Source organism: Corapipo altera, unplaced genomic scaffold, assembly GCF_003945725.1.
Source record: "Corapipo altera isolate COAL_440 unplaced genomic scaffold, ASM394572v1 61411, whole genome shotgun sequence".
Classification (NCBI taxonomy): Eukaryota; Metazoa; Chordata; class Aves; order Passeriformes; family Pipridae; genus Corapipo; species Corapipo altera.
Window position 1 is genome coordinate 30,943,190 of NW_020884875.1, and position 12,913 is coordinate 30,956,102.

At 40.5% G+C, this 12,913-nt stretch overlaps 1 long non-coding RNA gene across 1 annotated transcript; it reads left to right on the top strand.

Annotated features, from left to right (window-relative positions):
• The first annotated feature begins 1,120 nt into the window (after positions 1-1,120).
• Positions 1,121-11,680, top strand: LOC113943360. The gene is made up of 3 exons (XR_003526297.1): positions 1,121-1,272; positions 5,834-5,837; positions 11,670-11,680. It is a non-coding gene; the product is annotated as an uncharacterized LOC113943360 (long non-coding RNA).
• Positions 11,681-12,913: the final 1,233 nt, after the last annotated feature.

The window sequence follows — 12,913 nt, forward strand, 5'->3', positions numbered from 1 at the left end:
CTTGGTAATTTCAACGTCAGAGTTGGAAAGAACTTTGAAGCCTGGAAAGGAGTATTAGGTAAGCATGGTGTTGGAAACTGCAACAATAATGGTCACCTTCTGCTAGAGTTTTGTGCAGAGCAGCAGCTCACCATCACCAACACTATCTTTCAGCAGAAAAATAGTTTGAAGACAACCTGGATGTGTCCTAGATCCAAGCATTGGTACCTCATTTATTATGTCTTGGTGCGACAGAGTGATGTTCGCAATGTTCGTCATACCTGCGTGATGCCCAGTGCAGAATGCCAAACAGACCATCGACCTGCGCGCTGTAAACTTAACTTCAACCTTAAGTTCAAACCTAAAAGGGGCGGTATTCCAAGGAGGAGACTCCAAGTTAACAATCTTCAAACAGGTACAGTGAGAGAGCTTTCAGGCAAATCTGCAAACTAACTCGAAGATCATTCCATCTCCTGAAACACTTCGACAACATATTAAAAATAGCATCCTGCAGTCCTCTGAAGAATCCTTAGGATTCTCCTTCAAGAAGAACAAGGACTGGTTTGATGAAAACAATCAAGAGATCCAGGAATTGTTGACGAAGAAGAGAACTGCTCACCAAGCACACCTTACTCAGCCATCTTGTCATGTAAGAAAACCAGCCTTTCATCTTGCATGCAGCAAGCTCTAACAGAAACTCTGTGACATCCAGAACAAGTGATGGATCAATCTAGCAGGAACAATTCAATTATGCATAAATATGGGTGATTACAGAGGATTCTATGAGGCCTTGAAAACAGCATATGGGTCTACATACCAGGTCCAAAGCCCTCTACTCAGCGCAGATGGTCAAATGCTTCTCACAGATAAAATCTCCATTCTGAATCAATGGTCTGAACACTTTCAGACTCCTTTCAGTACCAACCGTGTAGTCCAAGACTCAGCAATTCAGTACATTACACAACAACCGGTGAAGAATGAATTGGACATTGCCCCTACTATGAGAGAAACTCTTAAGGCCATACAGCAGGTGAAAATTGGCAAGGCAGCTGGGGTTGATGGAATTCCACCTGAAGTCTGGAAAATTTCACAAATTTCATGAGTTCATGTGTTGGGAGTATCACAGAAAGGTGGTTGATAGAAAGAGGACACGAGAAAGATGCTATAGCTCTGGTCCCATGGTAAGGGAAAACTATTGGAAGGTCACTGTATCTGTGAAACTGCATACGTGACAGAAGAATAGAATAAAGCGGATGGGAAAGCAGAGCAAATAGCAAACAAGTAACTATAAGAGTATGAAACAAAACAGCATTCACACAGCATTTGTGCAAATATGTTTTAGGTAATCAGAAGCCAATGATGAGCTTAGCTTTTGTAATATGTATGAGGCTAATTATTAAACCTTTATAAGCACAAAGTACGCAGCAATAAAATTGGATAAGTATGGATCAATTCTGTGGTCGTGTGTGTCTTTATCCCGCCGTCTACAACATTCATGGTGTGCTGTTGGGAACTAGGCGAACTACCATCAGATCTTAGTGACGCAATCATCATCACTTTGTATAAGAAAGGAGATAAATCAGACTGTTCAAATTACCAGCATTACTCTGCTCTCCATTGCTGGCAAAATCCTGGCAAGAATACTCTTGAACAGATTAATACCCACTATAGCAGAAGGAATTCTACCTGAAAGCCAATGTGGTTTCAGAGGCAACAGTAGTACCACAGACATGGTATTTGTTCTCAGACAACTGCAAGAGAAGTGTAGGGAACAGAACAAACGTCTCTATGTAACCTGTGTTGATCTCACCAATGCTTTCAATACTATGAGTAGAAAAGATCTATGGCAGGTTTTGGAATGTTTAGGATGTTCCCCCAAGTTCCTCAAAATGATCGTCTTACTTCATGAGGATCAGCACGGCCAACTCAGATATGGCGACACACTTTATGAGCCCTTTCTAATAACCAATGGTGTGAAACAAGGTTGCATTCTTGCACCAACCCTACTCACAATCTTTTTCAGCATGGTGCTCCAAAGGGCCATGGCAGACCTCAATGAAGAAGATGGCATCTACATTCGATATCGTACTGATGGAAGCCTATTCAACCTAAGGTGACTGAAGGCCCACACTAAGACCTTAAACCATCTTGTCTGGGAGCTGCTTTATGCTGCTGATGATGCCCTCGTCGCTCACACAGAAGTAGCTCTGCAATGTTTAACATCCTGCTTTGCAGAGGCTCCTGAGCTCTTTGGGCTGGAAGTCAACTTAAAGAAGGCAGAAGTTTTCTATCAACCTGCACCTCAGGAAGTCTTCCAGAATCCCCATATCACCACTGACGAATCAGAGCTCAGATCAGTCCAGCAGTTTAATTACCTGGGTAGCCTCATCTCCTCGGACGGTAAGATTGATGGAGAGATAGACAAAGGCATACAGTGCTTTCGGAAGACTCCATAAAAGAGTTTGGCGAAATAAACACCTGAAGAAAAGTACAAAGATCAGTGTTTACAGAGCCATTGTGCTCTCTACTCTTTTATATGGGTCCAAATCATGGGTCATTTACCACCACCACCTGCGACTCCCAGAACGCTTCCATCAACGCTGCCTTCGTACAATCCTAAACATCCACTGATCAGATTATGTGACCAATACATCTGTTCTAGAACAGGCAGTGGTTATGAGTATTGAGGCCATGTTGCTGAGAACACAGCTGCGTTGGGCAGGGCATGTCTCAAGGATGAAGGACTCCTGCCTCCCTAAGATCGTGCTCTGTGGTGAACTTGCCACTTGCTGCCGCATGAGAGGAGCCCCAAAGAGGAGATACAAGGACTCCCTGAACCAACATCTCAGCCTTGGCCAGATTGATCTTCATCACTGGTCTACTCTGGCCTCCAATCGGGAGGCCTGGAGACACACCATCTATAACACTGCTGCTTCCTTTGAGAACGCACACAGGATCACTCTTGAGGAGAAAAGTCAATGCAGAAAGAACCGTGTCTTGCAGAATACACCATCCAAGGAGTCTTTCTGCTGTGCCTTTTGCAACTGGACTTGTCTATCTCATGTTGGTCTCTTTAGCCACCAGCATGCTTGTAGCAAATGTGGGTAGAGTCTTTCCCAAATCTTCATTCCCGAAGCCTAGCCATGATGATGATTTATTAATTCTAAATAATTATTCTTAAATTACTGTTGGCCAGTATTTAGCAAGGTTGTCATAAGCCTCTTTTGTGGGAACACGGCTTGGTAAAATTACTGAAATTTTAAGTTTTGATAAATTAACTGTGATCTTCTTCAATGAACAAAGCCTGAGAGAGAAAGATGTATTGTTGAAGTTGGACATCTGGAATGCAGAATTTATGGATTGCAAGGACAGTTTGCAGAAACCAGAAGAGACAGAAGACTCAGCATATGTTTTGGAAAGTCCCTACTGGAGGAAAAAAATACTAAAAATATGGAGTATTTTACGTATTTACAAATATGTAGTAATTTACATAGACAGTGAGAAATCAATAACCAATAGAGGATAGAATACTAATTAATGAAAGAATTATGTAATTTAGAACCAAAAGAACATTAAATTATTTGTTTGCTAACAATGTATAAATAGGTGAAAAAGTTTTGATTCATCTTCTGTGTGGAGATCAGGACTTTGTCAATCACACACCTCCCAACCAACAGTAAAGTAATTCCTCACTCGCCAACACTAAAAATACAGTGTTAGAGGGTTTTCTTTATCCCAGTGATTTTGGAGGACTTGGTAACAGAAGCAATACCCAGTGACTGTAAAGGAACATTAAGACATTTATTTTCATCTTCTTAACTAAAGATGTGCTACAGCAAACTACCAAGACATCACTTGGTGCCGTTGGCGGTGCCCAGGGATCCTCCAATTTCAGGGTCACTGGGATGTCATGGGTGAGTGTTCCCTGCCCAGACCAGACCTGCGGCCACTGTCACATCTGCCAATCCCTTCTAGGGTTGCTCCTGCTCAGCATGAACAGGTGCAGATGGGGGCCAGACGGGACTCCCCTGGAGAGCATCTTCTGACATGCTGGCTTCCTCCTCCATGCTGGAATGTGGGGGGCTGCTGGAGGTAGGAGTGCACCCCTGGAAGGCAGAGCTGTCCCCAGGGCTCTCATCCTCCTCCCTGGCACTGTGGGAGTGGCGCAGCCTCCAGACCTCCTGGCTGCACTGAGTCTCAATGATGCCAAGGATGCCATGGATCAGTGGGGCGGTGTGTTCCTGGAGGCGAGGCTGCAGCCTCTGCACCAGCACATCCCTGTTTGGCCCGAAGATGCAGAGGGCAAGCAGGACACTGCTTTCGGCAGTCTTTACCTGCCACCACTTGTCCCTGTATATCCTCTCCAGCCTCTGCTGCAGCCAGGACCGCACGGGATCCAAGAGGGTCCATCGCCTCCGGAAAAGCTCTGCCCAGAGCTCAGGCAGGATGCCACCCACGGCCTCTGGCCCTGCAGGCCCCTGCCCAGCTGGGGACAGTGTCCCCTTTGAGGATGCTCCAGGACCATAAGTATTTACATTCCCTATCTGGCCGCTGCTGGCCTCGGGTTGCTCTCTGGAGAGTCTGGTGACACAGTGCAGGCAGTTTCCCTCCTGCTCCGAGAAGCTGATGGTGGAGATGGGTCTTCTGCAGAGTGGGCATGCGCGGTTCCCCCGCAGCCAGCGCATGATGCAGCCCAGACAGAATTGGTGGCGACAGGGCATTGAGTAGGCAACATTATCCAGGGCATTGCAGCAGATAGGGCAGCTCCACTCCCTCCCTGAGGCCATGGCTGCTCCTTACTGCAGCGTCCCAGCTCAGGAACTCATAGCGACCCCAGTGTCCACATGAACTTACAGAGAATGAGGGACATGAGGTCACAATCCACCTCCCAGTGATGTCAGAATGCACAAGCTGATGTCACCCTCCACCACTCAGTAATGTCACAACGCGATAATCACTTGGCTCAGCTATCTGAAAAAGTCTTACCATTAAAATTCAATGCTTAAACACTTCCAGGAACTCTACCTAAAGTTTTTGTGTTGCCTGTGTTTTAAGGCTACATTAAAGTGTGAATAAACCTCCAAAACTAAAGCATTCATGCAGGGAGAGGTGAAGTCTATCCATTTGGCAATGTACCCTTCTTGTATTGGCCTGAAAATCTGGGAAAAACGCCTCTGAGCTACAGGATTGCTGACTTTATTTGGCATAATTTTACCTGAGTCACATCCAGCCATATCCACCATACCTCAGCCTGAAACTGCACCTACTGGAGATCAGAGAGAAAATAAAGCTCAGTGTTCATTTCGCCACTCACCTTCAAAAAAAAACCACCTGGTGTAATGCATCTTGGTATCTCGATGTATCTGGAGAATTGCTGTGACACAGCCTGATTGAATGTTCCTGATCAGCATGATTTCTTACATCAGGTGTGAAATGCAATTCATCAAGAATTGAGGTCTGACTAACAAACATAATTTCTAGAGATTAGCAAAGTTGCATAAAAAATCAAGAGCTATGAAAATGCAGTTGCAGTGGGAGTTCCTATTTGAATAATATTTGTTGAAGACTTCATGTTTCAGAAGTTTCAAATCATCCAACTCCAGCAGTTCCTAAGATAATATAAATATATATAATAATATAAATATATATAAAATTATATATATAACAAAACAGGTTTTTTCCACCCTAAATAATACTATAATTCTATGACAAATATATATAAAATATTTATTATCTATATAAATTTATCTTTAACTTCAACATTTGGCTTGCTAATTAGAATTTATCAACCACACTTCACTGTCTTTTATATACTTAACACAATAGCTGCATTTTTTTCTGAAGAGCTTTATAGAGGTGTAGGTCTAAACTGTGGCAACACTGTAGCAACACCACTGTAGCAAATTTATATTTTCCAACTGGAGTTTGATGGAAAAGTGATTGCAGTAAGGTTCATTCTATCTGCATAACTGGTGGAGAGGTGGCAATTATCCTAATAAAAAACAGTGTAACAGTGGTATTTGTCAAAATATCAGTACAGTTCTTGCTGGGAACTACAGGCCATCAAGGATAAAATTAATGTGGTCAAAAGATTTAACTTGGAAGAAGGAAAAAAAAAAGCATTCTGTGTTTAATGAAAGTAATATACAACATCATAACTCAATCCAAAATAGCTATTCAGACCATGAACTTCATTTGTCTGACAAATGAGCACTACTTACCTCTCAGGATTAACCTACATTTTCCACTAAAACTCATTATTTTAAGAAACAGATTGCACCACTGGGTAGAAAATCTGACATAAAAATGGCAAGGCAATTAAACTGCTGCAGATTTTACTTTAGCTTGTGCTTTTAAATGTACACTTAAGGACTCTCTCTAATTTCTGTAATGCTTGGTTGAGAAATCATCCACAGGCCAGTTGTTGTTGAAACTGTGGGATGCTCAGAAGTGCAAAGACCTGGTTCTGTGAGACTGAGTAATAAGAAACCTTCTCCACAAACTTGAAGTCATATTTCTGATTAAATCCTATAGTATCACAGAACATAAGTTAGCACATCTACATTAGGTGTGCTATTTAATTTGATATTAGGGATTTGTCTTATGCTACAGGTTCTAGAGTCTACCCTAATAAAAAATTCCAGCAAAACACATAACTACATCCCTGTTCTATTGTCAGCAAATTTAAAATAATGAAGATGCAACATGTGGTCCCTTCTAAAGCAAAAATGAGAAATACCAGGAGCAGGAGATACAAACACCAGGGCAGGGACCCCTGTTTCATCATCTTGATCTGGATAACAACAGCTCCCATACCACACAGGTTTATTTTGTGGCATGAGGATATTTGGTGGTGTAGAGTAATAAGCACCATGTGTCATGGAATTTGCATGATCCAGCGTCTCACAGCTCAAACACCTCCATCCCTTGTGCTAATTGACTCCATCTACTCGTGGTAATTGCTTTCCAGCAGCAACTGATTTCCAAGAAAGAAGGTTCTGCAGCAGTCATTACAACCAGTGAACACTGTCACATGGTAAGATGAGAGTATGAAAGTGTTTATAACTGGCTTGATATTCTGACACAACACCAGCACCTCTCTGTCAGGCTGCCAAAGGCAGTGAAACTTCAATCAAGCCCCTAAATAAAGTTGCCTGATTTTCAAAGCACTTAAGCTTCCCCAAACTTTTGAAAACCAGGCTTTGGGGCTTTGTTCACACAAAGCATCACAAAACTGTTTGATTGGTTATTAAGATAAAGCACATCAAAATCTACAGCATAATTTAATTTCTTCTCTCGTCCTTACTACTTCTGTAAGTAAAAGCCACATTTAGGCAGCATTTAATGTAAAGGTAGCATTTCATTTGCTAAAGATAAAGGTATAACATTAAAATAAATAGAGATGTTAGTATTGGGGGGTGGGGGGAGGGAAGGTTATACTTGAATAGTTGTTAACACTTCAAAATGAAACTAGAAAAATGCCTCTTGATCATGACTTTGTTAATTTCAGAGAAAAAAAATGAGTTTTTTAGAACCAACGTATTCTACTACTAGTGAACTTCTGTTATTGCATTGCATCACACTAGTACTAATGTGATATTTCAAAATTTGTCAGGTTTCCACCTTCAAGCTTCACTCACAAAAGCAGTAGAAAGTCTCAAACATTATGAGCAGCAAGTTTGCAGTTTTCTACACGACTTTTGTCTGGATGCTTTTTGGGGGAATAAAAGTTTACCTCTAAGACTTCAGTGGATCTCAGTGAGGAGAAGTTTATTTTAGTTACAGGTGTCACAAACAGGTGTCCATAATTCTCATGTTTCTTTTGTTCACTTGCAATAGGAAAATCTAACTCACTGATACAGAATACTTAAAAATCAGAGGACTGAACTCCCCCCATGCCTGGGGATGTCTGGAGCCCCTTACACTGACACTAATGAAATTCAGAGTGTGTTCAGACAATTGCTAAGGAATTATACACCAGAGAGCCGGTTGGTCTTGATAGAGACAGAAATAAGTCAAATCTCAGGGAAAGATACATTGGAAGAACAGCTAGAAAGAGAAGTCACTAACAGGCAGATTCCTGCTTCATCCCAAAAGATCTCCAATTTTACAGAAACCCGTTAGAGACCAGTGAAGACAAGCAATGCAAGATTATTAGCACAGTCAAAGAAATAAATTGTTCAGGACCTTCCAAGATAGGTCTAAATTAGACTTTTTCCTTTGTAGTGCTAGTCATTAAGCAGCACACACATTACTGCAGTTGTAGGCTTCAAAAACAGTTAGGGCATAATTTAGGAATTAATGTTTTTATCTGTGCACCTTTAGTCCTGCTTATGCTTACTTAAACACAACATTTTTTGTAACTAGGTACCAAGAAAAATGTTGTCTTAGGCTGAAAAATGTCTTCACACTGTTCAAAAGACATAATGTAAGTTCATACAGAATTTGCAGAGACTTCCAAATATGATGACAAATGTTCTGACAAACATGTTGAGGAGATCATGGATTTATAACTTGGTAGGAAGAATTGTTCCCAAAGTAAGTCTATGGGATAAATATTTTCTTAATAAAATTTTTAATCCATATGGAGAAGATCATAATCCAGGTGTTCCCCCACTGTACGTGTAAGTTATTCCTAAACATAAACATATTTTCCTATTGTAATGAAAATAAAGATCAAGGTAAATTGAAAATATTCAAAAGACGGGAGGTAGAAGAAAGGGGCAGTGGTGACACAGGTACTGAGTTTCTCATTTACCTTTAGTGAAACGAGACTCCCCAAAAAAAACAAACCACAAAAAAACCCACCAACGCCCTCTCCCAAAAAAAACCCACAAAAACAAACAAACAAAAAATGCAACATAAACCAACAACAATAAACTCACCAAATTTATTTCATTATCACACATTGGCATACCTCTTGATGATAGGAACTGGGAAACTACCTTATTTTACTACTCTTGTTTAGCTGTGAAAGAATGCAAAGGATACTATTTCATATCCAGCTATTTTAGGTTGAGGATATGTGTCTCAACTCCAGTTAGTCTGCTACACATTTAAAAGTAAATTCATATAGAACAGTTCCTAAAATATTCAAAATGGAAAAATCTAGACATGATGCTAAATAAGATAATTCCTTGCAAAACATTTTAAAGTCAAGTTAAATTCCTAGTCAGAAAAGTAATTCAGGCTTTATAAATTTACTTTTATCCATTGTAAAGAGGTCTCTGGTGATGAATTTCAGATTTAATAACTTACTTTCAGATTAAAGTTAAGTAAATGTCGCCTGAAATTGTTATCTGTCTTCTTACCTTAAAGAAAATAATTATTAAAAAAAATTTATTTGGGCAGCCTAAAGCACACCAAAACCCACAACACCTGACTACAGCTGTTATGCTATAATATATAATATGTGTCTGTAAACTGAAGTTTTCAGAAGAGACAGAAGGTAGACAATCAGCAAGAAACACACAACTTCCACTTTTCATAAATCTGCAGGGAGAAAGTGGGTGATATCAAAATTAATTTAACCATAAATTAGCTCTCAAGCTAACTGAAGGCTCTGCAAATTATATTCAGTACCAATCTGATGATTAGGCTCCAAATCCCTCTGTTCCAGAAGCTCCAAAAGTAAGGACTTGGAGCTCCTCTCTGAAGACTTCAAGCGTCTGTGTGTATGTTTAAATAAACTGTTGAGTCACATTAAGACACAGTACATATTCCATTTCCCCAACATTTATTATGCGTTTTTTTCCAAATAATTATGTCATAAAGTTGATTGTTTCTCAAATTATGCCAAGCATCTTCTAGGAACTCAGATATGAAAGAGACCAGTCATCAGTGATTGAGTTACTGCAGCTCAATAAGTCACTTCACGTCCACAGCTCCCCTAACAGCTCCAGAACTAAAATAAACCATGGAAAAGGACTCTCAAGCACTGTATTTGGTGAAGTCCATAGCAATTGCTGTACCACCTTTAAGAGTACCTATCTGGACTGGACCCTTTAGTATCATGTAAATAACAAACAGGGAGGACCAAACCTCCCAAATTAAGCTAAACACCTACAAATAAATGAATTTGCAGGCTATTCTAGGTCTGAAGTAATGGAATAAATAAATGGCATAAACATGCGCCAAGAACAAAATCTTTAGATATTTAAGTACATCAAACCCTCCTAAATAATAAATAATGCTTAGATAAATATTCCCAGACACCAGCTTGTAATAAGTGTTAAGAGAGGTTGTTGAATGGGTTACAAAATACACAAATCAAGACCTTGTAAGTTCCTTAATGGCAATGCTCTGATGCACAGTTAATAGTATCAATACATATGTGGTTTTTACACTCTCATTTTTATCACCAGTCTGAACAGGGAGATATAATCTGGTTCCATGTATCTCCCAGACTGTGAGTTTTGCCCATCTGCCTATGAAATATCTTAGTATTGACTACAGAAGTGAGTCCAGATGAGGCCAACAAGATGATCAGAGAGATGGAGCACCTCTTACACAAGGAAAGGCTGAAAGAGCTGGGATTGTTTAGCCTGGAGAAGAGAAAGCTCTGGGATGACCTAACTGTGGTTTTCCAGGACCTGAAGGGGCTACAAGAAAGACAGAGAGAGACTATTTACAGGACAGGGGAGAATGACTTCCCACTGCCAGAGAGCAGGGTTAGATGGGATATTAGGAAGGAATTCTTCCCTGTGAGGGTGGTGAGGTCCTGGCACAGGTTTCCCAGAGAAGCTGTGGCTGCCCCATCCCTGGAAGTGTCCAAGGCCAAGTTGGATGGGGCTTGGAGCAACCAGGGTTGGTGAAAGGTGTCCCTGCCCATGGCAGGGGGTTTGGAAATGGATGAGCTTTAAGGTCCCTTCCAACACAAACCATTCTATGATTTTGTGATTCTATACTAGAAAAAAAAATTTGTTAAGGGATTTATGCTTTGCATTTGCTGCCTATCATGATGTAAATCATTAACAAGGATCATTGACATGAACGATTTAAATTTCTTCATATGATGCCAGTGAGACCCATGAAGTCAACCCAGCATGCATTAAAGTTCACAGAAGAGCTTTCATTAGCAGCAATGAGCTTTGAATTAAACCTTGTAGTAACTCATCAGACAAAGGCTGGGAGAGGTTCTTTTTGAATTTTTACGCACTATTATGAAAGCAGGTTTTCAGACTGCTGTGAATTTTTTCCAAAAAAGAAATGCCTTTAAAGGCAATTGAATGTGAACTATACAAATTAATTTCTCACTCCTCTGGCTTCATCAGAAAGACATGACATTTCCTGGAGAAGAAAAAAGGAACATGTAGACCTGGATCAGGAACTTTCCCCTTATTTATGTGAGATGGTACTCTTGCACCTGCTGTCATATATTTCAGTAAAACGTTTAAAGACAAAGACATCATCGCACCTGACACACCTTTCTTGAGTTTTCACATGGATGTCACCTTCTGAATGCATCCCAGGCTTATAGAAGCTATCTGAAATATTAAGACGGGAGAGATAATCTAGTGAACACAAAACTGGAATGGTCAAAGATTAGCTGGTCATCCCCAAACCTCTGTGTGTTACCACAAAGGGTACCTTTATAGGATGCATATCTACACCCTACAGGTGATATACATAACCCATAACCACTGGTCATTAGCTCCTTTACTTCTGGTGCACAGCTGGATGAGGAAAAGGAAAGGAAGAGAAAAATAGGTCATTTCTGTAGAGTAGATTGTGAGAAAGTCAGGAAAATTCCAACAAAGACACAAGAGAGATCACGCTGTACAGATCTAACACCATGTGTCTTTATTGAGGTTGTTCACACACGGATTTATATCCTAAAATAAGGCACTTATCTCAGTAGTAAATAAGAAAAATAAGAACTGGGCCTTTCAGAGCTGTTTCCCCTTTGAAATGTGTAAAGTATTCTTATAAACAAAACGGCAGCTGAAGAGCTTTAAATACGCTCTCAGGAACATTTTTAATCTCCCTCGTCATTTAATGTGTTGGTTTTGGTGCAGTGGCAATGCAGAAAAGTGATTTTCCTTCACCTGGACCAGTCTCTGCCAAAACAACAAATCTGAAGAGAAGCAAAGTGCTGGGAACAGTGCAGATCTTATCCCACCAGGACAAGAGTTTCCATGAGTCTAGATGTGAAGTGTGGTTATCTTTCCATGGGTTTTTGGTTAACTTCGCTTAACACATGGACTTGAAAAGCTCCTCATGATCTAACAGGTCCATAGTAGACTTCAAAGGCTTCTTCTGGGATAATCCATTGCATCTGCAGTTGCTCCCATGGAAGTCAAACATCTTAGCTTGGCTAAAGAGACACATTAATTTAATTCTTATTCATTAAATATTATTAATCTTTATATCTCTCTCTAGAGGGAGATGTAAAGAGATTGAGGCAGTTTCCTTTCAAGTTCCTAAATTATTATGGAGCTACAGTGCTTTCCACGTGTTCTCCTTTTAATATGCCCCACGAAAACATCTTGGAATAATTTAACTCCCATGATAGTTGTCATTTGTTAGAGACTCCTAGCTAGTGATGTTCTCTTGTGCTAGAGACATGATTCAGAAAGGGGACCTGGAAATACCACAGTTTCGGGGTTGGATTTGCTGAATGCAGTCTGTGCACTGCTTTGAGTTCTGTACTGACAGCCAAGATTCAAAGCTGTAAAGGTGGGACTTATACTGGGAGGCAACAAGAAACTGTGAGTTCAGTAAAGAGGATGAAGACCACACAGTTGGCTCAGGGATATGTGGTTTTGTGAACTTTCCTTGCTTGCCAAATTTGTTTAGTAGAGTGCTGTGCTTTCTTGCCAAAAGGCCATCTTATCACAGGGAAAGAGAACACATAGAACAGATTCAGTTCCTAGATATAATCAAAAGAAAGAATAAAATATACTCCTTTAGAGGAAAGCAACACCTGATGGTA